General features: G+C 43.4%; 1 long non-coding RNA gene across 1 annotated transcript in view; it reads left to right on the top strand.

The window, feature by feature from the left end:
* The window catches only part of LOC103671281, a 49165-nt gene extending 24998 nt beyond the window's left edge, over positions 1-24167 (top strand). Inside the window, exon 3 of the long non-coding RNA XR_570813.2 lies at positions 22405-24167. This is a non-coding gene — a long non-coding RNA (uncharacterized LOC103671281). The remainder of the gene's footprint in view (positions 1-22404) is intronic.
* Positions 24168-26121: the final 1954 nt, after the last annotated feature.

Below are 26121 nucleotides of genomic sequence, written 5' to 3'. Positions count from 1 at the left end.
GAAATTTTCACCATCTCTTTTAATAAACCAGATGTCGACCCTCAAGCAACAGGCAGTAGACACGGAAACATTTTTTTTATGAATATTATTTATTATGCTCTTAGTAGACTGTCTCCTAAGTACAACACGTCATCATGATTGATATAAAAATGCATTCTTCTATCACTGAATTGTCACTGAATGGGTGTTGGCCTTTTTTCCAGGCATGACTCTTAGGCTCCTCAGATTTCACACAAACATATCAATCCTATTTATAGCTCAGTTTAACTGAAATGTGAAATAAGGATACCTGTTAGTACTTATCGGTACTCGATTACTTTCAAAACTGGGACCAAGAGAAATAATATTATGGAAAACAACCTGAAGGCTATGTAGTCCGTCCATCTACACCCTAACGTTTGTCCCTGAATGAAGCCTGTCAGAGAATGAGACTTGGAAAGCATTGTACTGTGGCTCATGTAAAATTTGCTATTGTTTCATTGACTTTGGCATGAGGGTATCAAACTATGTATGTTAAAGATTATTGTAGGAAACATCTTTATCAGGTATGTCTTTGGCTTTACATTATTCGAACATGTTTCATTAGAACATGGTTTCCCAGAATAATTGTTTGAATTAAGCCTGGAAGATAAAGGCTTTCCTGGGCAAATCTGATAGAGGAGGTAGTGTTGGGGAGGGATGAAGAGGCATTAGAGGTGAGAAAGTACAGTGTGTATGTGGGAAATGATGGGTATCTCAGTTTACCTGGAGTGAAGTATACAGTTAGGACTGGAAGATAGAATAGAGCCATATCGTACTAGGCCAAAGAATGAATATTATTTGGGAATGAACGGAATATCCCTCATTTGAAAGAATATGATTTCAGGGCTTACTCTTTGAGAGGTGCTAGATGTGGAATGAGAGATAAATGGACATAATGCTTTACCCCCTAGAGCTATTATGAGCAGTGAGGCAGATAATAATCCAGTAAGGAAATGCTTAGTTTCTTCTGATGGAGTCAAAGAATAGGGTGCTAAGAGGGAACAAAGTGAAAGAAATTTTTAGAAAGGGTGAACTCATCTCTGAGGAGAGGACATTGAGCCAGAGACCTGAAGGATGAGAGGTGTTGCCCAGATGGAAGTGGGTGGGAAGAGTGTTGGTACAAAGGGAACGGTAGCTGTGAAGGCCCTGGAGTAGGAATTGCTCAGTGCCTGAAAGGAAGGAGAAAGACCGGCGAGATTGGAATATGGTGAGGGTGGAGGGAGGCAAAGTGAAGGTGGAGAGGTAAGCCATGCCCAATCATGTAGGACATAGTATTGATTGGGAATTATTCTAAGTGCAGTGAGAAGTTTTTTACAAACTTTTTGAAAACTGTATGTGTGGGTGTGGCTGTGTGTTAAGATCCGTTGGTAGAGTAATTCAGTACACGGTTCGGATTCGTGCATTTTTTAAAAAAGCAGGGAGAACTGGAAAGAAGTTAAGGCTGGGCAGACTGTTTGCAATATTGTAGGGCAGGAGTTAGCGAACATTTTCTATAAATGGCCTAAGAGTAAACACTCTGGGCTTTCAGGGCCAGTCTCTGTCTCGATCACTCAACCTTGCTGTTGTAGTGTGAAAGTACCCATAGGTGATACAGAAATGAATGAGTATGGCTGTGTTCCAGTAAAACTTTATTTCCCTAAAGCAGGTGGTGGGCCAGACTTGGCTCTGGGGCCCTGGGGCACTAAAGATATGCCAGTGGGCATGAACAGAAAGGATGAGCTAAGAAGGAACTGGGATGCAGAACTGCTAGGCTTCACGACTCCACACAGGGGCTGAGTTGGAAGGCATCTAGAGATGGGGTTCAAAGCCTCAGGTACAGAGAGAATGGTGGGATTATTATTAGCAGTAGTAGAGCTATATGGAAGTCAGAACAAAAAGCTGGTTTTAGAAGCAAATAATGCATTTGCTTTTAGCTTCTACACAGTTTTATACCAAATTTTCTATTGGATTTGGCCAGTGTGGAAACATCCAGAAGTCTGGCAGTTGGAAATGATATCCAAAGCCCATAGGTTGTGAACAAACTGTATGGGATCCTTTGTCTCTGTTTGAAGGCAGGGGTGACTTCTCTGATCTCGCCCATAAGATGGCTGTGAAATGTTGTCCCCTTTACTGTTGAGGAGCACTTTCTGGAAGGTGAAGATTCAGCTGAAAAATGCTCTTCTCTCCAAAGGTTTTTGAAAGTTTTATTCTCTTTACAGGGATGCATTTATGTTTGAGTGAATGTGGTAAACCATTGCAAATGCCATGGAAGGTGTCACCAGCTAGACCTTGAGACCTGACCTTTATATGCCCACCTGCTTGCACTCACCAACCTTTGTCACATGTTTTCCCTTAAGCTCTTCTTTCCAGCTTATCTCTTAACTCAGGCAAGTGGAAAGTGAAACACCCCTCAAGTGATAGGGACTACCCTGCCAATACCTCTGGCCAGGTCCAGAGCACCCAGGCCAGTTTGAACTTAACCCCAGACTCACGCCTGCACAGATGGACCATGGAGTGGCCTCTAGAATGAACGGTTACTACCTTTATCTCATTATAATACTAAAATCTCCACCTAAAGGAGAACAAGCCTCATTTACATAACACACAATGTGTGTATAGGCATGTTTCCTTAAGACACATGCATGACCTTATGCCCACCTCTACATATGATGATGAGGCTTTCCTATCTAAATAGTCATTGTAACCCTAAATTTTTGGAAGCCATTCCCCAGGATCTCCTTAGTTGCTGCAAGTAAAGTTTACTTTGTGCGACAACTCTACCTGGTACAGTTTCTGACCCATCAAGGATCAAACTCACATTGGTTCTATTACGATAGGGCAGCAATGCCTCCAGTTCTATGCAGTGAGTAGCCCCCACCAGATACCACATGTGATTTGGACACTTTGTCTCCCCCCAAGAAAACTGTCTCCTGGAGTGGATTTCCCAGTTTTAGATCTCCTTAGTTTTAAACTATTTGTGTCTTAAAATATATTGCTATCTATCACACTGATACATTTTGCATTTGTTTATTATTTAAATCCTAGAAAATACATTTGTTTAGTGAAAGATGCAAAGTATGCCTGAAAAATATGCTGAAGCTAATACAGGAGAGGATGGGAATCGGGGTGTGGCTTTGCTTTGATGGTAGTATGGTTCTTACAGAAGAGTTCTGTGCTTTGCATTTTATGGGTGGGTTTGGCAAATTGGGGGCAACTGTATTTTTTGCTGCAGCCCTAGGATTACAAGACTGGAGAAGGAGCAGGACAAGGTTTGGCTAACATCAGTCCTCTTACACATCTTAGGATAGCTGTCTGGTTAAGTGAGACCTTTTGTAAATTCTTGCCCCCACCACCCTTTCCTTAAAAGTCTGTTCTAAATGCTCCCTGTGTCCTATACTCCATTTGGGGTGGCTGACCACAACAGCTACCCTAAGTGGTCATGTCTGAGCCAAGTTATATCTTCCCTCTCCTGTCCCCTTCTTTGGGGGAAACTCCTCTCCCCACAACCCTGGTCATGTGGTCTAAACAAGGACTGCCATCACTTTACATGTCCCTAGTTTCGTGACCGCAGTGATGGGTCCAGAGATGGCCCTGAGTTTCCCCTTGTAAGTTCTTAAATGGGAGCTGCCCCACTCTGGTGATAGAACCACAAGGAGGCTAATTTGCAGGGATGGTGCTGTGTCCACGGCTGGGCAAGAGCCTGTGTGCAGACAGAAAGGATAAGAAGCACTCCGGAACAGCGGCACGAAGGCAAGGCGGGGCAAGCCCAGGTGATGTGCACTTTTCTGTTTTCTTCTGAGTTCATTAGAGCTACCTTCCCTGTCCTGCTCAAAGCTCAGGAGATAAGCTTTCTTTTTGATTCTCTGAGCTACCCTGCAATCTTACAGCAAATCCCCTGTTTGCTTAAGTGATTTAAAGTTGAGGTTCTTTCATCTGCCATTTTATAAGGTTTTGGAGTGGGGATCAGGACAGAGCATCATAACAGTATCCTTCTGCAGCCACACCATCAAAACAAAAGTAGTCAATTCCTTTGCCCTGAATGGAAGAGTGGAGAGACCACCTTCAGGTAGTTTATCAGAATTAGCCTCAAGACTTTCAGAATTTTAGACAGGGGCTGTCCCTGAGGGCATAGGTCACTAGAACACTTGAGGCCCATCTTGTGATGAGAAATCACTTGTTGTAGCCTAATGACAGCTAGCTAAGGAGGAATAAATGGAGGGAAAGACCAGGTCTTTGTCTACCTAGAAAGGGTCTTTAGTTCTGACTTTGTGCTGGGAAGGAGACCTGTTTGACTCTCTTGGTTCTCCTTCAAGTGGCCCCAGGCCATTGGTCCATCTTTATTGTTCACTACTAGACAAGCTGGCTATTAAACCTTCCTGGAAGATGGTTTCTGCTTTCTTGCTTCTGTCTTAGAACAGAGTGCCTCTCCTCCCCTCACTTTTCCACCTACGGAAATCCTACATAGACATCAAGACGTATTGAAGATGCCACCCCTTCCATGTGTACCTTATTGATCCCAGTTAAAATTAACCTCTGCCTCTTTAATTTACAGTAGGAATTTTATAGTTCCTTTAGCATTCATGTATTACTTCTTTCAGTCGTCCCAGGTACACTCATCTTATTTTCATGCTACCTGGTAAAACATTAGGTCAGGAGGTTGGCCTGTATAATTTCTAGACCCTTGCACTAATTTTGTAATTCTGTACCTTCTGTAATTCCATAACTGATGTGAACTTCACAAACTTAGGGTGCAGATAAAGCCTTCTTATTTTTTCTTCTTATTTTTTTAATGATTATCTTAATACCTCTTATCCCTCTTTATTTTTCCAGCTTTGTTGGGGTATAACTGACATATAACATTGTGTACATTTAAGATGTACAGCACAGTGATTTGATACACTTGCATATTGTGAAATGGTTATCACTGGAGCATTAGTCAACACCTCCAACACCTTGTAGAATTACCATTTCTTCTTTGTGATGAGAATATTCAATATTTACTCCCTTAGCAGCCTTCACGTATATAACTCTATGTGGTTATCTGTAATCACCACACTGTACATTAGGTCCCTAATGGTCAAGAGGTTGGTATGTCTTCCTTCCTTGAGATTTCCCTTCTTCCTGAAATACCCAATAAACTAGGGAGGCTATTTCCAATAGAAATTTCTGCCATGAGGGTATCTGCATGTAATTATTGAACACTTGAAATGTGGCTAGTTCAAACTAGAAACTCAACTTTTAATTTTATTTAATTGTCATTAATTTAGATGGAAATTTAAATAGCCATGTATGATTAGTGGCTATCATATTGGATAGCACAGCCTTTATGTTTGCTCCTACCTCCGTACCCGAGTAGAGCATCACTGGACCCAGTAACCACAGTAGCTGGTGTTGCTTATTGAAATTCAGTGCTGCACCGCCTTCTTACCGTTGCTGGTTACTTGCTGTAAAGGGAGAGGTAATAGAACCCTGCTTTTCCTACTACAAGTCTTGGGGGTATGATTCTACTCCCTCTGGCTAACATCGGCCACACTGCTCATGGTTGGACTCCAAGGCTGGAGGTCTTCTTATTCATGTTTCCGTGCAAAACTACCACCCAGGACTCTTGCAGCAACCAAGTTAGGATCAGAGGTGATTCTGTTGTTCATCATTTCATGGACCGAGGGTTACTGACCCTTCTTTGTTTAGGTATCCATCACTTGGAGGCAGATAGCTTTTCTTTTTGAATCCTCGGAAGTACAAAGGACTTGCCTTTGGATTTTTCCAAAACTGGACTGTTAGACAAGGGTTCAACTATAAGGAGTTTATTTAAGGAGGTGATGAGGAAATACCGGAAAGGGGGTTGAGAAGTGAAATAAGAAAGTGAAGGAAGCCCCTGCAGGGTACATATCAGGTGTCCTGGGCAAACGAAGCTCAACCATCCCGGGGAACTCTAGGAGGTAACGGAGAACATGCGTCAGAGTTATCTCAGCTGAGAGGCAAATCAAATGCTGTCTATCCACCAGGCCTCATCGGTCATCGGCTGGGTGCTTCTCCTGGAAGCACTACCTCCCTGGCACTCTCGGCACACTCCGCCACCCTCAGAGAAGAAAGACATTAGGCAGAGTTATAACCATCGGCAGTAAGAAGTCACTGGACTGTAGAGGTGAATGAGGGAGTGACAGTGCAGGCTCCAGGGTCCTGGACGGAGTACTCGTACTTCCTTTTATAAGATTGACTGCCTTAACTGGTTCTGGGATGCTCACACCTCCCCTTCTAGGGACAGCACCCCCCAGAAGTTTCTCACGAGAGAAGCAGTATCTGCTACAATTGTAAAAGCTGGGGTAGGGGCATCGTCTCTGATGGGCTAGCCCATTTCATTTGTCTGTTAGGTAATATACTGACCATTTAATGTAATAAAAACATCAAATAAAACTTGCATGTGGCCTGAAAAGCACAATAAAAATTAAATTGAAACCACCTTCATGGGTTCTAACAGTAGCACCAGCTTTATATAAAGGGAAGGGGTTTAGAATTTGAAGATATCTTACAATTTCAGATTTTAAATGTACACATTTTCATAAATTCTTGCTTTCCTCAGTTTCAGTAGGAATGAGGAGCATTGTGTTGGCAGAAGGTGAATAGGATAGATGAGGTCCCCTATGCACAAAGTGAAAAAACAATTTTTAAAAGAATAATCTTCTCTTAAATAAAGTCAGGTAGAATTTAGTGATATGAGAGCCACTCCAGAGGTGACTCAGTGTTCCTTCATGGTAAAAGCTTTTAGCTTTGTTTAAAATGGATCATTTTAGAAAGCTCATTGGTGACAGTATCTCCTCTCACTACTTCCTGGGGCCTGAAATAAAAGGCTTTTTAACTTTACATTTAATCACAAATTTAATTTGGCCCATAAGCAAAGATTTACAATCTCTCCAGTTATGCAGGGTATCAATAATAGAGGGGCTGCTGGGCAGTCTGCTGCTTCTCATTGAATATTCAGTGTGTGATATGCAGATTTATCTTGTAAATATCACTGCTTATAGCCTTGTAAATTCAGAGATACATCATCTACAGTTCGGCTTTGAATATAGAGCAGATGAAGGAAGAATGGATTTTTTAAATGAAAAGATCAAAAAGGATAATTAATATTTCATAACCTTAATTAACTTTTCCACTGCACATTGATTTTTAATGCTACTTGGGGTATAAGGTGTGATTATTGCTTTCATAGACAAGTCAGATAATCTGGTCACAAACCCACATGTTAAAAAGGTAATGCGAACATCTTGTTTGGCTTGAGAAATTAGTCATTAAGTTCCTCAATTAGCTCTGTGCTTATTCTGGGGAAATTGCATTACATAAGTGAATAAGCTTTTAGAATAAGAAGCAAGTCATAAGCGTGTTGGGTTGGAACCCAGTGGTGAGAGATGTATGAAGCGGTGGGTTTTGGGGGAAAGAGGTACGCTGCCTTGAAGAGCATGGAATAAGCCCTGTGCATTTACAAGTGTGATAGGATTTAGCAGATCACCTGGCATGGCAGATGGGTCAGTGCTTCTGGGCTAGTAGACACCTGACCCTTGAGGCCAGCCAGAATTACTTCCGAAAATTTACCCACTGACCCAATAGAGGTGAGCCACATCCACCAACCAGGGCGAGAGGGAATTGCCCAGGACTGTGCACTTTTGATCAGGACTCACTTTCCTTTTGGCCTCCTTGCTCCATCCTGAAGTGCTGGCTCCAAGACTCTAAGACTTTAACTCCTACTTCGGAGCAACTCTGATTTCTAAAATGTCAACTCTTTCTCTACTTTTCCCCTCCTTGCTCTAGTGACTCCCTGCATCAGCTGAAAACTTCCAGTTCCATTCTCTATTCTGGTGACTTAGGAAATCTCCAGTGGGGTTACCTCCTGACCTCTTTCGGGTTGAGGTCGGATTTGGGGGAGAAAGTGAGGGACGGATGCAAATAATAAACTCCTGGATGGTGACTAGAACTTCACATTCTGCATCTGCTGCAGAGCGTGCTGGGGTCAGAGAGGCGAAACGGGCCCCAGTACGGGAGAAGTGTCCAAGAGCAAGAGACCCAATTCTAGTTTACAGGCAGGGATTGAATTTGATATAAATTGGGACATGCTAGATTGTGCTGTAATAACACACAGCCCCAAATCAGTGTTTTAACAAAATAAAAGTTGACTTGGACAAAGTATCCGGTGTGCCATGGTGTAATGGTCTGCTCCGCACAACCACTCAGGAACCCCAGCTAACCACGGCTCTGCTGCTTTAGTACCTGCTAACATCTGGCTCATGTAGACTTTGTACTCCACAGCAGAAGTCAGGCCAGAGACTCTGGCATCGCCTCTATCTGCCTCAGTGCAAAAGTGATGGATGTCACTTCTCATCCCATTCTACTGGCCAGAACAAGTCAGATGGCCCTGTAATGTTAAGGGAGTCAGGAAATGCGGAAGAGTTAAGTATACTATTTGGTGAGAATTCTGACTCTACCATGAGATCCGTGGGTAAGAACCCCACAGGAGGAGTGGAGGAGGGGAGCTGCTGCTGAAGTACAGGCCGGAAGTTTGGGGGAGTAAGTGCAAAGGAACCCATTCAAAAGAGAGGTGGGGGGAGGCAACAGGAGAGCCTTGTCTGGCAGGAAAACGTTCCCTGGGGCCCTCAGCTAGCTGAGTCCTCAAGCTGACCACTAGGACGGCCCGGGCTCTGACATGCAGGATCTGAAAGTAACTTCGAAAGATCAGTATTTCATGCAATTATGAATGGAGAGTAGGAAGCGACTCCTGAAAGTATAGAGAATGCACCTGCCTTTAAAAGCCACATGCACTCTTGTCTCATGTTTTGAACTAGTCAAGCATCAAACGTGCCATCTTCTGGGAATCGCTTGGTTAAGAGAGTCACCTATCTTTTGAGTCATATACTTCACCTATAAAATAGAGCTAAGTTTTGATAAATTTTTGCTACCACTTTTACATTAAGTACTTTATGTGCATGACCTCATGTAATCTTCTCTATAACCCTGGAAGATTGTTATTAGCAACCCCACTTTACAGGTGAGACTACTTTCAGGGAGGTTAAAATCTAATAGCTAGTAAGTGGCAGAGCTGGAATTCAAATCTAGGTCTCTTCTGACTCCAGAGCCTCAGAGCTGGTTGTTGGAATTAATTAGAATATAACATGTCTGGCATTAACTATGAGCTCAATAATGTTGACTTTCTTCCTCTTCTTTTCTGTTTTCCTTTCTTCTTCTCATCCCTGGGACTCCAGGCAAAGAACTCTACACTTGTTGGGGATTTCTCTTTTGAGAAGAGCCAGAAAACCACTGACACTGTGATTTCTCCAGCTGAGCCGGCGAGGGGAGGGAGACCTGGGGGTGTGGAGGACCGAGCCCAGGCTGGGAGAGGCAGGTGAACAAGGGGGCCAGAAAGACTCCTCTGCCTATTTACCTCCTCAAAAATAAGAATAAGAGCAGTCGCCCTTGCCCCCTTCCTTCTCCCCTTTTGCAATATTTCTGTCCTTAGTGCTGTTTCATTTGTTTGTTTATGACTGGAGAAAGTGATTCTCTCGGTAATAGAAAAATTTCTCCTTTTTAAACAGAGGAAGCTCTACCAATTCCCAGCTCTTCTCAGAAATGAAGTTATTTTGACATTCTTAAAATAGTAGCTCCATCAACCAGATTCCGGTTCCTTTCCTGGAGAGCCAGGTTCCTAGGACAGTGGGGTTGAAGGTCAAGGGTTGGAGGTAGGAGGAAGTGGTTCTACATCTTGAAAACAAGATTCTCTCTGTGCTTTTTTAAATTTAGAGGAAAACAGGAGATGCCTCTTTATGGAGCCCAGCATGGAGCCTGGGGATATGTCTTTTCTTTTATCTTCTTCTATAAATAAACTGGATGACTGCCAGGGAAAAAGTAATATGGGGCCTGACTCAGTGTCTACTACAGTGAACTACTCCAAAAACCCCGGGATGCCACTTGGTACAAGTTTCAGGGCCTTACGGGGTATTTGGAGTCTTCATGCGTGGGAAGCTTAATACTTTGTCTTTTTTATCTCGTTTTCACTTAAAAAAAATCAACAGACTCGCAGAATGATTTAGAATCTCTCTGTAATCAACTGCTAACCAACATCCGCCTCAGCAAAATGTCCTGCTGATTTTCTTATTGCTTATGGTGTGCTGGGTGATCGGCTGTTTTCCTGGTAATTGAAAGGACAGAGATGATTCACTACCACTAGTCCAGCAAGACCAAATTCTTTCTTTTTCTAATTTTATTTTATTTAAATTCATTTAATTAACATATAGGATATCATTAGTTTCAGAGGTAGAGGTCAGTGATTCATCAGTTGCATATAACACCCAGTGCTCATTACACCACGTGCCCTCCTTAATGCCTGTCACCCAGGTACCCCATCCCCCCGACCCCCCTCCAGCAACCCTCAGTTTGTTCCCTATAGTTAAGAGTCTTTTTATGGTTTGTCTCCCTCTCTGATTTCGTCTTATTTTATGTTTCCCTCCCTTTCCCTATGATCCTTTGTTTTGTTTCTTAAATTCCACATATGAGTGAAATCATATGATAATATTCTTTCTCTGATTGACTTATTTAGCTCAGCATAATATCCTCTAGTTTCATCCATGTCATTCAAAAAAAAGGGTAAGATGTCATTTTTTTAATGTCCGAGTTATGTTCCATTGGATATATATACCACATCTTCTTTATCCACTCATCTGCTGATGGGCATCTGGGCTCCTTCCATAGTTTGGCTATTGTGGACATTGCTGCTATAAACATTGGGGTGCAGGTGCCCCTTTGGATCACTATGTTTGTATCCTTTGGTCAGATACCTAATAGCGCAATTGCTGGGTCATAGGGTAGCTCTATTCTTAACTTTTTGAAGAACCTCCATACTGTTTTCAGAGTGGCTGCACCAGTTTGCATTTCCACCAACAGTGTGAGAGGGTTCCCCTTTCTCCGCATCCTGGACCGTATCTGTCGTTTCCTGACTTGTTCATTTTAGCCATTCTGACTGGCGTGAGGTGGTATCTCATTGTTTTGATTTGTATTTCCCTGATGCCAAGCGATGTGGAGCATTTTTTTCATGTGTCTGTTGGCCATTGGGATGTCTTCTTTGAGAAATGTCTGTTCATGTCTTCTGCCCATTTCTTGACTGGATTATTTGTTTTGGGGGTATTGAGTTTGATAAGTTCTTTATAGATTTTGGATACTAGCCCTTTATCTGATAAGACATTTGCAGATATCTCCTCCCATTCTGTAGGTTGTCTTTTGGTTTAGTCAACCATTTTCTTTGCTGTACAAAAGCTTTTTATCTTGATGAAGTCCCAATAGCTTATTTTTGCCTTTGTTTCCCTTGCCTTCGGAGACATGTCTAGCAAGAAGTTGCTGCAGCTGAGGTCACAGAGGTTGCTGCCTGTGTTCTCCTCTAGGATTTTGATGGATTCCTGTCTCACATTTAGGTCTTTCATCTATTTTGCATCTATTTTTGTGTATGGTGTGAGAAAATGATCCAGTTTCATTCTTCTACATGTGGCTGTCCAATTTCCCCAACACCATTTGTTGAAGAGACTCTTTTTTCCATTGGATATTCTTTCCTGCTTTGTCAAAGATTAGTTGACCATAAAATTGAGGGTCCATTTCTGGGTTCTCTATTCTATTATGTGTCTATTTTTGTGCCAGTACCATACTGTCTTGATGATTACAGCTTAATAATATAACTTGGAATCTGGAATTATGATGCCACCAGCTTTGGCTAATCAGGGTCTTTTCTGGTTACATAGAAATTTTAGGATTACTTCTTTCAGCTCTGTCAAAAATATTGATGGTATTTTGATGGGGATTGCATTGAATGTGGAGATTGCTCTGGGTAGCATAGACATTTTAGCAATATTTGTTCTTCTAATCCATGAGCATGGAATGTCTTTCCATTTCTTTCTGTCTTCCTCAATTTCTTCCATAAGTGTTCTATAGTTTTCAGAGTATAGATCCTTTGCCTCTTTGGTTAGATTTATTCCTAGGTATCATATGGCTTTTGGTACAATTATAAGTGGGATTGATTCCTTAATTTCTCTTTCTTCTGCAACAAGACCAAATTCTTAGTTAAAAGTTTAAATTCTGCTCTACTGATGTAACTCATGAATGAGGTTTAGCCCTAGGAAGTGCCTGCCTGCAGGTAGAAGACCAACCAATTTGTTAGTTTTTAGAATTTGGGGCTCAAAGATGGTTTTGTAGTCTCACATCTTTTCTGTTCCTGCAAATTGCTATTGAGGGTGTGGAGACCTTAAATCAGGATGGCAAGACTTTGACCATGGGGCACTGAGTCTTCAAAGAGAGGACATGTTGCATCTCTCAGGCAGCTTAAGGATTTAGAAAATCATTTTCTTCCGTCTGCTTTGTATATGATGGGGTGGGGCAATATAGAAAGTATGTCTTTATTTGGGGAATAGACTAATCTGATAAATCAACAGACGACCGCAGGGGAGCTTGTTATGAGAAAACAGAGGAAAAATAAATGAACTCTGCGGAATTGGTTCATCTATCGAATTTCCTTTTAACTTTAAAGGAAAATATTTCCCTCCTCCTTCTGAACCCTTATGCTCCTATTGTCGAAACCATCCACTTGGCAATGGCCCTTGTCACATCCTATTCCTATTGTGAGTGGGATTTTCATGTGTAAGAGCCTGCTATCTCAAATAGATGGGGGGTTTCTCAAAGCAAGGGCCTGAGCTTTCCAATCCTTTGTGTCCTTGCATCTTCCAGCTTTGAACTTCCTCCATAATGATGCATAATGAGCCAATCATTATTATGAATGATGCATTATTGTTATGAATTATGATGATGATCATTATTATGGCTCATTATTCATACTTGATAAAAATTCAGTTGAAGTTAAAAGTACACAAGATGCTCTCTTTCCCCTGCACTTGTGTAGAGTCAAGACAAGTTTATCTTAACTCAGGACCCAAAACTCCTATGTAGGGAACTTTCTTTATAGAAGGCTTATATTTAGGATGCAGTCTACTTAACTCAGTGAGAATTTACTCAGCTTCTATCACATGGAGTTTTAGAGACTGTAGAAAAGAAATAAGATAATATCCAAGCACTCAATGAGTTTATAGTCTAATACATGAATGGCAAACAGATCAACTTAAAAGTATATGTCTATTGATGGTGACTGTTTGGATTGCTGACAAGGATTATAAAGTCCAGTCTAGATTCAGTAGGAACAAATGCTGTGATCAATTAGTAATCTACCATTTATTTAGGAATGGAGAATGGTAGCACAAATGCCATATATTCATAAATCCCAATTTGCAGAATGAATTCAAAATCTAGATAGAAGAAGCTTATATATTTAGTAGAATCCAATCAGTTAATACCTTAATCAAATTTGTTTGGTGCACGGTACCAATAAAATATATAAATTACACGCAATTATTATTTATTAGTCTGCTTCAGCCACCACAATGAAATACCATAGACTAGATGTCTTAAACAACAGAAATGTATTTTCTCATATTGTGGAGGCTTAAAGTCCAAGATCAAGGTTCTTGTTCAGTTCTTGTAGGGCTCTTTTTCTGGTTTGTAGACAGCTGCCTTTGACATGAGCATGACCTCTTCTTTGTGTTTTGGAGAAGAAAGAGTGCTAAGGCCCTATGGGATCAGGGCCTCAAGCCTTATAACCTCTTTTAACCGTAATTATTTCCTCAGAGGCCCCATCTCCAAATACAGCTTTCCTCAGCTATCCAAAACTAGAGTGTTCCTGTTGAAACCTTTTGCAAGCCGAAATGGCATAAAGCCAGGATGATATCCTACTTTTGGAAAGTTTTCGTTATACCACTTTGCTTTTACAAACGACCTGCATTAGTACAGTAACTGCTTTTTTTGTAACAGTGAATATTCTCTTTGGATATTTTTCAGCTAGTGAAAGCAGGTACTAATGTAGCTCTTTCATAAAACTGAAGTGGTGTAATGAGAACTTTCCAAAAGTGGGGTATACTCATATAGCTCCATTGGGGGGTTAGGGCTTTGACGTATGAATTTGGGAAAATACATTCAGTCCATAACAATATGTGATGTGAAAGAGGTTTGTGTCTCATATTTGGAGAAGTGAATATCACAGGAGCCGCAGATGTACACAGAGTTATCATTTTTAAAAAAGCAAGACATAAAAATTGATTTCCTAATGTTTTTCACATTAGCTGCAATTATAAATTTTAAACACATATGATCTTATAGACTGTTCATTATAACTCAGGTAATTTACATAATACAACAAAAATTATATCAAAGATGCCAGTAGTTCAAAGTAACAAGTGGTCAATAGATTTGCAAATGCACATTTAACAAAAAATCATGTACTTTTCTAAATCTTAGTGGCACCTTAAAATAAGTACTAACTATTAAAGAATACTGTCCTCCAAATGTTGTTAACTCCAAGCTTTCTGCCTTGGAATAAGCCACCTTTCATCTAATTACCAGCATGCCTCACTTTTGTATTGATGTGTGCTTAACAGGCTGAAAAATCACATTTGTTTCATTGCTATATCCATTACAGTAGAATTAAAGAATGTGATTTCTTAAGGTAACATTTGCTGTCAGTAAAATTTAAATCTGGATCCAGGCTAGTTTTTGTTTTGCATGTGAGGGTTTTTTTCCCCCAAGAAGATCCATTTATTGAACTACAAGATACTACAACTAGCTATCATCTCTAGAAAAATAAAATATATATATCAGTGTTGGACTTTGACTTCATCCAGCTCTTGCTTATCTGCCTACCCTTCCAGGGTTTGATATTTCAGAGTAAAAAAATGTTTAAATAACATTATTCTTGATTCATTAAGTAAAAGCCAACCTGGGTTTTAACATAACTCTCAGCCTCAAATGGGTCATAATGCCTTGTCACCTTTTGTCTTGAGTGTTGCAGTTTCTGTGTTTGTCAGTTTGGTAGGCAAAGGGCGTGACACATCATCCTTCTCTACTTACAGATTAGATCTGTAACTCTGGGCTTAGATCAGAAAGTAGAATACGGAAGTAGAGAAGGAAGACTTGTCAGTTGGTCTTGTGGCTCTAAAGACTAATTTTAGATTGATGTCTTTTCATTAGGGCATTCAACAAATGTTTTTGAGTGTCTCTTCAAGCAAGGATAATAAGATGTAAAATTTATATCTGACGGGGCGCCTGGGTGGCACAGCGGTTAAGCGTCTGCCTTCGGCTCAGGGCGTGATCCCGGCGTTATGGGATCGAGCCCCACGTCAGGCTCCTCCGCTATGAGCCTGCTTCTTCCTCTCCCACTCCCCCTGCTTGTGTTCCCTCTCTCGCTGGCTGTCCCTATCTCTGTCAAATAAATAAATAAAATCTTTAAAAAAAATTTATATCTGACAACTTAGTGTCCCTCAGTCGATGGCACATAGCACCATGGTCCAACTTAGTAGTATACCGTGGTCCATGCCAGGAGGCTCTTTCGTTCTGTCCTTCCCTCCTTTCATCAGGATCCCCACTCCTTTTCCCTGCTCTTCCATAAGCACCTAGTGAGGACGTGTAACATATATAACAGATATACATGCTTCCTTGGAGAATATATAGTGTTTTATGGTTTTGAGAATATGTGTTTTTAATTTACATAAATTGTATTCATAAATTTGTGTTAATCTTACATTTTCCACTCCGAAGCATTACATTAAAAGCAAATTAGGGGCGCCTGGGTGGCACAGTGGTTAATCGTCTGCCTTCGGCTCAGGGCGTGATCCCGGCATTACGGGATCGAGTCCCACATCAGGCTCCTCCGCTATGAGCCTGCTTCTTCCTCTCCCACTCCCCCTGCTTGTGTTCCCTCTCTCGCTGGCTGTCTTTCTCTGTCGAATAAATAAATAAAATCTTTAAAAAAAAAAAAAGCAAATTAAACTCTATCCTTGTTGTTGCAAGCATGTTTAGATTTTTGCCTGTAATTGCAGCCAAAGATTCCTTGATGTCCACCTGAGGTCCCAAGAAGAAGGAAATTGTGCTCAATTCATTATTCTGAGAAGATCAAGTGCACATTTATGAGCTTGTTATTTCTTGAAAGGAGATCATGATTAATTATGTGGCTACATGTGTCTATAATGGATCTATAAGGTTCTGAGACAACTGCAAGAACTTTTAGGACGCTTAAATTGGTAGCACCCCCTTACAACATCAGCATTCCTGGGAAGAGTAGAACTGTTCTGTCCATCCCGCACTTACACCCAACAGGGCATGTGCAGCACGCCATTGACTTGAGGTGGGAGCAGTTGGAGTCTATTTCAGCGCCCTCTACCCCCCTGCTATTGGGCACTGCAGCTTGGAACCCAAGGCTACCTCACGTCATCTTGTATCTTCAGTATCATTCACAATGTCTGACACGTAGGAGGCATTCAAAATATATTTGTTGAGTGGATGAACGAAAAGGAATCACTCTAAGATGAATCTTAGAACAATAATATAGGGAGACAAAAAACTTTACTGCCCAAGCAGTGAAGGATCTCCAAGGAAACAGCTTGTAGTTCATGATACAGAATTCACCCATGTCTTGTTCTCCTTTCCTTCCTGAGCATGTAGAATACTATCCTTCCTAGGCCTCCTGCAACGAGGTAAAACTGTTGGACCACCTGAAGCCAGTCTGCAGGAAACTGGTCTGTGCCATCCCTCCATCCAAAGTCTCTCTTCCCTTCCTGGCCAGGAGGTCATGTGTTCCAGATCATGCAGCTACAAGATGGTAAAACATTAAACAGCCTCAGACTCTGGGTCGGCTTGGGGAGATACCACTCCCCCTTCCCCTCTCTGCCAATCCACATGGGGAGGGGGTTACGTTTGAGACAGCGGGGCCAGGGAAGCCCTTAGGGAGATATTGATGTCTAGACCTGAAAGCCTGAAGGGAGTGAGGGAGTGAGGCACCTGGGACAGGAATATTCTGAGCAGAGGGAGCAGCAAGTGCAAAGGCCCTGAGGTGGGACTAAGTTTGGCGTATTAAAGGAAGTGAGACAAAGTCAGTGAGGCTGAAGCAGAATGAACAGAGGGGAAAGTGACAGAGATAAGGCAAGACAGGTGACCAGAGGTGGGGAGAACAGTTTGTGAGTCCTGATAGGTCATTTTAAAGACTTTGGCTTTCACTGTTGGAGTGACATGATCTGACTAGCCTGTATTGAGAATAGACCCAGGGTGGCAAAGGAAGGAGGCGGGCTGCGTAGTTAGGGGGCTATGGCAGTAATCCAGGAATAGGGTGATGGTGGCTTGGATTGGGGTGATAGCGCTAGGAGCGGTGCGAAGCAGCCAAATTCTGGGTATATTTTGAAAGTAGAGCCATTAGAATTACAGGTGATTAGAGGAGGGGTGTGAGAGAAAAAGTCAAGGATGAACCCATGGCTTTTGGCCTATCTAGCTGGGAGAATGGAGCTGCCATTTGCTGAGATAGGGAGCCCGCAGGGCGAGCCCAGGTCCGGACGTCTGGGTTTGAGGCACTCACTGGACACACAAGTGTGCAGGAAGGGAGGCTATGCCAGGCTAAGCTGGCCAGGAAGCTGGACTGGAGAGTGGGACAGGGATGGTGACTCTCTTCCCTTAGGAGACAGAGGTCTGGGTTCTCCAAGTGGAGGCTCAAATACTAAGAGCATTTGGGAGCCCTGTCCTTGGTTTCTGTTGGGCAGGCTGGCCTGGAACCAAGTTTCCAACTACTGTGATTAAGCTGAGTTTCTAGCAGACTAGCTGTCGACATAGCAGCAGATCCATCTCCATACAACAACCATCCATTTGGCCATCTGAAAGCCGGAGGTCCATTCACACTCTGCCTGAAACGCGGCCTGACAGCCCCGTTCTCAAAGCTCCCCCCTCCTTGGATCTGGGTTCATTTCCAGGTTTTCAGATCTCAGGGATGGACACTGAAAGTCTATTTTAAGGCAACGCAATTCATGCTTATTCCTCCAGCGTAAAAGATTCCACTTCCACACCAGAGTCACGTTTGGTTTCTAAACCTGTTACCATAGCAAGTGCTGTATTCTCCAGCTCTCCCTGGTGGCACTGTCTATATTTCTTAGCTGACAACATCTAAACCCTTTTTTTTTTTTTAAACTCACTTGGAACTGCCATTATTCCAGCCCTTTGCTTCATGAAACATTTATATATTGAACATGTGAGCCTTAAATGGGGAATTTTACACCCCCCCTTCTTTTTAGAGACACGATGAAGGTAGGATTGGTTTGCTTCCCACTGCTGGCCCTAAACCGTGGTTCTCCCCGCACGGCACGTTCCACTCCTCACCGTTGCACACGCGTTCAGACTTGACAGCAGCCTGTCCGTGGCTGGTAAACAATGACTCACCCCGTGTGCTACAGCTCTATTCAAGTGCCGTCTCTGGGACTCGGGACTCATTGAATGCTTTGGCGGTTGTTATTTCTGTTTATCTCCCTGTTCATTTACATGGTTGCTTACTTTGTGGGCTTAATTTTGTTTTGTTTTGCTTTTTTTTGTCCTCTTTCTGCTGTTTTAGATTTTCTCTGTTCTCTCATTGCCTCGCTGAGGGGGGATTGAATGTGTTGTGCAGACCCACCAGTCCAGGGAAATCGCTGTACCTCCATCAGTGAATGGAAGGGTTCAACATTGTAGCTTTGACCCCTGTAAGTCACGGAACTCAGAGGATTGTCTGGGGGAACCCCGAGTGAAAAATTAAAGAGAGGCTGCATTCAAACGACTCTTAAGGTGAAATGCCCTTTGTTGGGGTATTATGTGGAGCCCAAACAGTGATCGGTCCAGAAACTATGGTGGGATTGAGGGAACCACAAAGGTGGGACTATGGTGTCCCTGATTCTGGAGAAGACGTCATTTCTTACGGCGGTCCTTACCGTGGAGGGCAGGTCACTGTGTGTGTTTACGCAGATCGTCTTCTACACACCTGTGCCCAGCCGATAGGCAGAGGGGGAGTGGAATGCAGCCTGTGGTCCACCATGCACCCTCCTTGTGATGGTTACTTTATGTGTCCACTTGGCTGGGCGGTTGTGCCCAGATATTTGGCCACACGTTATTCTAGGTGTGTCTGTGAGGGGGTTTCTCGATGAGATTGACATTTAAATCAGCAGAGTGAGTAAAGCAGATTGCCCTCCCTAACATGGTTGGCCCTCATCCAAGGCATTGAAGGCCTGAATAGAATAACAAGAGTGAGGGAGAATTTGCTCTCTGTCTGACTGCCTTTGAGCTGGGACATTGGTCTTCTCTTGCCTTCGGACTTGGATTCCGACCGAAACATACACTGTCAGCTCTCCTGAGTCTGAGCGTGCTGAGTGCAGATCTTGGGACCTCTCAGCCTCCATAACCATATGGGCTAATTCCTTATTTTATATATATGAAGAGATACACTATTTGAGACACCACTCAAGAGAGGGGTGCCTTTTGCTAATTCACACAAAGGTTTCCAAAGGCTCTGGCAATGGGTGTGGAGTTGGGTATGGAGAGGTGGGAAGGGGGCTGCTGAGCATAATTTGAAAACTTACCTCCCCCTCCACGCCATTGCAGCTTAGATTTGGCTGTGCTGTGAAGCTCCTGGTCTCAGCATGAGTCTTAGAGTATGGGGATTCTTCCAGAGGAATGGAAGCAATTAAGGGCTTTCGTTCCTCTGCTACAGTAGTGGTGAACCCTGAAAATGCCTTTGCTTGCTGGAGAGAGATTCAGCAAAGTAGGGATGAGTCATATCCATAGAAATTACTCAGACGTTGCATTTGGTGAGTCAATGTGTACTTTTCGAAACGTGTTCCTCTCATTATATTAATACAAAGAAGTATGACTGACGCTTGTTATCATTCTCATTTTAAAGGTGTGCAGATAGAGCTGCAGAGGGGACACTCAGATGTCCCTGTGGCTAGGTGGTGGCTAGAGATGAAGTCTCTCCTCTGGCTGAGCAGCTGTCCAGCTCCTGGGCTCTTTCCAGCCTTCCTCACAGACCTATGGAACTCTCAGAACATTTGTGCATTCTTTCTAAGCAGTTCATTTTTTTGAAAAAAATAGAACAGTATCATCAGGAGCATACTTTCCTTCAAGAACAAATACTAGAGTTCCTGGCTGGGGCAGAGTTTAATTTTTGTTTTATTTCTTGAGAAGATGGCCATGTTTACTTACGCTGAATTATCTATTTTAGTCTAGTTCTCTCCTTTCACTGTCCTAAGTCTCTTCTTTTCTAATTGCTGTAAAGGCAAGGGTCCACACCTACACAAAAGCACACACACGTACACACACACACACTCGCACCATACACATATATTTCAGGACTGTTTTGTTCTGTAATTTTCTAAAGAAGCTCTCACACTGCACGTACTCCGGGCGCTGCGATAGCACACAGATCCCTGCAGTAGAGGCTGAATGTGAGGTCATGTTTGCAGTCCCTTCAGAATCAGAATTATGGCTGGTGATAATCCACAGCGGGGTTGGGGGTAGGGGGGAGGAGCACAGAGAGTGGTGTGCAGGGAAGGGGAAGTGTACCGGGGACATTATGATACGGTTGAGAGTTTTTTGTGCCCTAGGGAGAAGATGAAAGTCAATGAACCAGAGAACCAACATTTTGTTTTTGTTTTGTTTCTCAGCTGCTACCCAAATTGGTTTCTTGATTTCTTGCACTTTTATGTAACCTTGCCTCTGGGGCATTTAATGCAGATTACAGCAACGCAGCCACACCTCTGACTCTGGAAAGACCCAGCTCTGAGGAATGGACATTATGTTTATGAGCATGAATAACAGATTCCTAAAGCATTTCCTAAAATTCTGTGATCTTCATATTCACGCATCATCCTAGGAGGGCTGGCTAAGGTTCCTAGGCCCGAAGTATTTAAGAGAAAATGGCAGAAGCAGATCTGTCAGCCCCTCGGAATGATCTTTACCTGGTGTCACTGCCTACCAAAACCCAAATTCTAGGTCCCAAGGCTGCACGCTGTGAGGAACCGAAAGGCGTTCAGTGACCACTCCTTGGCCCCTTAGCTTATACCCTCCTCAAGGAAACAGGACATTCAGGAATGCAAGAGTGATAAGCCCTGTTTCCCTGACTCACACTCTCCTTGGATGTGATCAAGGCTTGAATATGTCCACAGTGGAATTTCCTCTAAGCTAAGGAATTCCTAAATTCTAAGGAATTGCCTCTGGTTCACCAAGCTCCTATTTGCCATCGGTGTAAGTCAGCGCTTCTCAGAGGTTGAAATGTTATAGACTGTTATCTAGTTGTTCTAAATTGCGGGGAGATCATCAAAAGGCAGGTTCCCATTGGGTAGTTCTAGAGTGGGGGTGGGGATTCCCAGTGTCCAGCAAGGTCTTTGGCGAAGCTGATGCTGTTGGTCCACAGGCCACACTATGAATAGCAAGGGCCCAGGTGCTTCATCTCATCTCTGCTCTTTCTTCCGCTGTGTAGCTGGAACTCTACACCCTACGGTTACCCATCTATTGCTGAACGAGTGTTTGGGTGTTCTTCCATCATGCAATGCTGCTTTGAGCCCATCTGGTCAACCTCAGGTGCTCCCACTTCCAGTTCTTTCACAAGCCCCCAAAGGATATATGTTACTTTCAGGTTCCAAGCACCTTAAAATGAGTTTCCCAGAAATCACAATTTCTCCACTGCCCTGAATATTCTCCCAAAGACTGTGATGAGTGTTAAATCACCATGTATAGAACTAAAATCGAATTCATGGCTTCTCATGGGCAGACAAGTGGGACACATGCAAATAGGATTCAGAGGCTACTCTCAAGGCATCCCAAAGACCCAGAAATGAGTGTGTGAATTAAGTTGTTGCCATGACTGTCACTGCAAAGAGAATAAAAATTGTGTGAGGGAGGCAGGCACAGGGGTTCCACATGCCGTTCTACTGACTGATTACATCAGAATCAGCCCTGAAACAACCTTCAAACACACATTTCCAAGGCCTAGCCCCTGGCAAGATGAATCAGCGTTCCTGGGGGGAGTATGGGTTGTTACAAAGCACAGAGCAGTAGCGGCTTGCTGCACTGATGAGCAAATATTAAACACCTGCAAGTTTCCAGTCGCAGAGTTACTATCTTTTGGGTCAGGCCTAGTACACACAGCACCTTCCTTCATCCCTCTCCCTGCTCAAAGCAGAAAGTAAACAAACCAGAAATAATTGCAAAGGATAAGTGTTATGAAGGAAACAGGCGGTGAACTCGGGATGAAGGAGTAGGTCCTTTAGATGACCTGATTAGCGATGGTGTCTCTGGGGCAGTGACATTAGGCTGTGACTTGAAGGGGTAGTGGTGACTTGAAGGCATCATAGTGGTGCTCGGCCAGAGAGCATGCCATGCAGACATTCCTCTGGGAAAGAGCATGCTTTATGAGTTTCTGCAGATGCTACCAGACAAACCAAAGAAAACCAGGATTCTCTTGCAAGTTTTTCTGCAATGAAGACTCTTTTTTTGTAGGTGGCAAAGGCAAAAGACTCCGTTTCTGTCGACTTCAAAGCCTGTTCTCACTCACTAACGCCAAAAGCCTGGATCTCACCAAACACCCCAATGAAGACCCCTACACCACTTCCTGAAGGTTGTATGGAAGACTGGGGGCCGGAGAGCCACCTGCAGAGTCCTCAGACTCCTCCTGTGTCTTCAGGTGGAGGTGATCACGATCATTAGCTGTGTGAGTCTGGCTTGAGCCTCAGCCGTAAAATGGGATAAGGATGCCCGTCCCAGAGTAGATTCCTTAAGATGAGGTGCCTCATCCATGATAGTTCCTGTCCAGTCGCAATGTGATTATGGCACCTTGGAAGGTTCCATCCTGAAAGGCAGTGAGTGTTCGGTCTGTGATATATCATTTTTAGTGAACGGGGGCAGGATAAGCCAGCATCTCAGGTGATACTGATGCTGCCAGGGTCAGGCTATTCGAGAAACTGCCTCAGAGGGACTTCCTAATCAAATTTGCACACCCTCTGGGCAGCTGATTTCTGTGTTAGGAGAAAAGCTCTCTTATTGAGCAAATGTGTGAAGAGGCATTTTCACTTGTGAGACTCTTAACCACGTCTATTTCAGGCAGCTTAGCAAAAGGACTGGAAATTTCCAGATCGCTTGGGGGTGGGTCTGTGTGGGGACAGGCACGGGTAGGCCAGTTGCACAGGAATTGGCCTCAAAGGTCAGACCTTTCAGCCAGTCCTGCATTTAGTGCTTTCTCCCTTTTCTCTACACAGGGGTCACGGCTTCTCAAAGACACTTCCGGTGGCCAGGGCAGGCAGGCGATCCAGTGGTCATCTGGGATGTTTGTGATCTGTTGCTTTCCCATATACAGACCCCTTTGGGAGGCAGCCTTTCCTTCTCGCTTTTGCTGAATGCACACCAGAATCTGGGCATCCCCGAGGCTGGGCTTCCGGTGCTTTACTGTGCTCCTGCAACGAGCACTTTACTTGCTAAGTGTGATAGAAGGTTCATCAGTGAATAAGACAGGTCCCTGCCCTCCAGAAAAAAAAAAAAAATCAATATCCAACCAGCAATAAAAGAAGAAAGACTGTGATAACTTCAATCATACAGATAAAAAGGAAGTGCTTTTTTATTAAATGGGCTGTATTAGTTGCCTATTGTGACCACAAATTTAGGAGCTTAAAACAACAGAAATTTATTCTCTCACAGGAGGCTAGAAATCTGCGATGAGTTCTTCAGGGCTAAAATCAAGGTAGCGGAAAGGCTGCGCTTCCTCTGGAGGCTCTGGGGAGAATCTGTTCCCGGACTCTCCCCGTTTCTAGGGGCTGCCAGCATTCTTTTACTTTCCTCATCACCCCGGTCTCTGCCTCTGTGGTTCCATCACCTGCTGTTCCATTTGTGAAATCTCCCTTGTCTCCCTCCTGCGAGGATACATGTGATTGCATTTATCCACTAGGAGAAGTGAGGATGATTGCTCTATCTCAGGGTCTTTAACATAATCACATCTGCAGAGTCCCTTAGTGCCATTAAAGGGTAATGATGATTCGATGGATGTGTGGGGTTGGGTCATTGTTCAGCCCACTCCAGGTGACACTCTTATTCTTGCACACCCTCCCCCAACCAAATGGCCTATGGGGTGATGTCCAATACGGTAGCCACTTCCTAGTGGTCAGAATATTGGCAGTCACTGGTGGCTCTTGAGCGCTTGAAACATGGCTTGTTTGGATTGAGGTATGCTGTGCATGGAAGACACACACTAGATTTTGAAGTCTAACGGCAAAAAAAACGCAAAGGATTTCATTAACCGTTTACGTTGATTACATGTTGAAATAACGTTAGATGAAATCTATTATTAAAACTAGTATCGCCTCTTTCTTTTTACTCTTTAAGTACAACTACTAGGAAATTTAAAATTATATCTGTGGCTTGCATTTGTGGCTTGTGCTCTATTTCTATTGGACACCGCTCTGCACCGTTTACAAGAGTAATTCTCAAATGGTGGCACAGCAGAATCACATGGGGAGTTTTTGAGAACCCCAACAGGCAAGCTGCACCCCAGACTTAGTAAATCAGAACTCTCTAGGGAGAGGCCCAGGCATTGGTGTGTATTAAACTCCCCAGGTGATTCTAGTAGGCAGCCAAGGTTGAGAATCTGTGGGTTAGAGACCTAGAAGAGGGCAAAGAGTGGAAATTGCATTAATGGCCCAGGGACTCTCCAATGGGTCTGCCCATTTTCTTTACAAACAACAGAAAATATGGGCTCCTGAAGGGTCCTCTGCTTTGTTTTCCTCCCTGAGATGCATGCCTCACCTTACCCACAGAAAGCAGATGAGGGTGCAGGTGGGGAGGGAACAGAGCAGCTGTTTTCATGACTCGGAAGACACCTGGGGTCTCAACACTCTCAGGGGCAGGCTGGCTGGACCTCTCTCCCTTGGGTGTTTCTGGCAGGTAGATGAACCCTTCCCTGGCAGTTTCTATAGGACCTGGCAGAACAAAATACAGTAAAGGCCAGCGAGCTCCTTAATGTTTGGTTTGTGGGGCCGGATCTAGGCAAAGCACGTTTGCAGAGGCTTGTTTGGAGGTCTGGGAGACATCCATCAGTAATATCTAGCACCACCAGAGGCTCCTGGTACTGCTGGGATTCCCAGCTACGTCCCACTTCCATGCAACTACTGTGTTCTCTGGATGTGGACTCAGAATTAGGTAACGGAGCAAAAATCCGGAGCACTTCATTGAGTTTTAAAGTATGGCCTGGGAAATTGGTTCTTAGTGGAGCAAGATGGGACGTTTCAATAGCTGCGTATTGCCTGACACGACGCAGACACAAGGAGACAAACTGCAGCCTTGGGCAGCGGTACCTTTATTACGTCCCGGCATCGTCAGTGGATGAGCCTGTCACCTGAGGGCAGTTTAGGGCCATTTGAGGCTAACGCATTAAACACCATACGATCCTACATTTAGACAATTTAGAAAACTTTCCCGAATTGCATAGCACTCACGTGGCTTCCAAAATAGCATACACTACATGGTCATTAATATTTTCCAAAGGAGGAGGTTTTCTATGTGTGCTGCAGGTGATGAAGCTTTCCAAACGAGGGGGATAAAAAAAAAAAATTAAACAAAGGCCTTGAGCAAGCTCGTTCCCTCCTTCCTTCTCTCTTTTATTCAACGCGGACTCTAGGTTAGCAAGTGAGCCTCATCTTCACAGAGTTTAGGAAGCTACTGGAGGGAGACGACCTCAAAGTAAATGACAGAAAACATTATAGGGTCTATGACTGGAGACAAGACCTCCCTTCCCCTTCTGCCCCTTCCTTCCTTTTTTTGCCACACACACACATACATACACATACACACACAGACATATGTATGTGTATATCGGGGAACTTAGAAAGATTAAAAAGAAGAAATTAAGAGGGAGAAATTTGAAAATAACAAAATGATAAAAGTCAGGTTTGTCAAGTCATATTCCTTAAGTCTTATTTAAATTGCTGAGGGTGGGCCACAAATTTAGATCTGACTTCCCAGCAGCCAGTGAAAGAGATATGTACACCAATTGCATAATTCACAGTGTCTGTAAGATTAAAACCAACGAGCCCCAAGGAACATATGGATTAGGGTGTAGAGTCGAAACAAGGCATATGGGATACACTCAGCAATGTCCTTGACAGCATTTCTGATTGCATCGAGGAGTTTCATAGCGCATGACAGAAGTTCACAGGGTTTGGAAAAAGTGAA

The sequence above is a fragment of the Ursus maritimus genome, unplaced genomic scaffold (genome assembly GCF_017311325.1).
Source record: "Ursus maritimus isolate PB19 unplaced genomic scaffold, ASM1731132v1 scaffold_6, whole genome shotgun sequence".
NCBI classification, from domain to species: domain Eukaryota; kingdom Metazoa; phylum Chordata; class Mammalia; order Carnivora; family Ursidae; genus Ursus; species Ursus maritimus.
This window is presented reverse-complemented; position numbering and strand designations above follow the sequence as displayed.